Source organism: Vombatus ursinus, unplaced genomic scaffold, assembly GCF_900497805.2.
Source record: "Vombatus ursinus unplaced genomic scaffold, bare-nosed wombat genome assembly UNPS02014772.1, whole genome shotgun sequence".
Classification (NCBI taxonomy): domain Eukaryota; kingdom Metazoa; phylum Chordata; class Mammalia; order Diprotodontia; family Vombatidae; genus Vombatus; species Vombatus ursinus.
In genome coordinates this window covers 35,641,293-35,642,198 of record NW_020954550.1, presented here as the reverse complement: position 1 = coordinate 35,642,198, position 906 = coordinate 35,641,293, and the positions used below count along the sequence as shown (strand labels likewise).

At 39.7% G+C, this 906-nt stretch overlaps 1 protein-coding gene across 5 annotated transcripts in view; it reads left to right on the top strand.

Moving 5' to 3' along the window:
• The window catches only part of OSMR (oncostatin M receptor), a 75,744-nt gene that overhangs the window by 68,861 nt on the left and 5,977 nt on the right, over window positions 1-906 (top strand). The gene's annotated exons all lie outside the window — the stretch shown is intronic.

The following is a 906-nucleotide window of genomic DNA, read 5'->3' as shown; positions in this document are numbered from 1 at the left end:
TTTTTTTTTTCTTCTTTTAATGGGGGGGAGAAAATGAATGCTTGTTAATTGAAAAAATACAAAGAATAAAAAAAGAAAATAAACTGCTAAGCAAACTACAGTGTAAACAAAATAGCATTGGGAATGTTTAATTCATTAAAAAACAACAACTCGTTTCTGCTTTTAGAACCACTTGTGCATTACCTTCACATGCACACAAATAGTGTACTAATTGTAAATGAACCTCATCTACTCACTAAAGCAGATCAAAGCAGGAATGGTGCTGGCCTTATAAATGGGGAAGTAAAGAGGGAAAGGATACAAATCTCTGGCACTGCCTTGTGTGGAAACATCCAGAAACCTGTGATAAACGCGTATGTCTGAGGCTAATACTGCCTTAGCTCTTCAGTCTCCATCCTATCCCCAGAATCACACTGGGCACCAGCCTAGCCCCAGGGGTTTTTAAGCTCATCCTTTTTTCTGGGGATAATAATAGCACCTAACAGGGAAAGTTGTTATGAAGATCAAATGAGATATTTGTAAAAAGTACTTAACAGAGTGGGACAGCTAGGTGATGCAGTGGATAGAGTGCTGGGCCTGGAGTCAGGAAGACTCAAACTCAGACACTTACTAGCTGTGTGACTCTGGGCAAGTCACTTAACCCTGTTTGTTCAGCTGTAACTCACTTTGTAAAATGAGCTGGAGAAGGAAATGGTAAGTACTCTGGCAGTATCTCTGCCAAGAAAACTCCAAATGGTGTCAGAAAGAGTAAGACATGACTGAAAAATGACTGAACAACAACAAAACTTAACACAGTGCTGGTTACATAGTAGGCACTATATAAATATTTATTCCCTTCCCTTCCCCTCTATGTGCAAAATTTCTGAGTCTTCCAGATGCTTCTGTGTGTGCGTGTGTGTGTGTGTG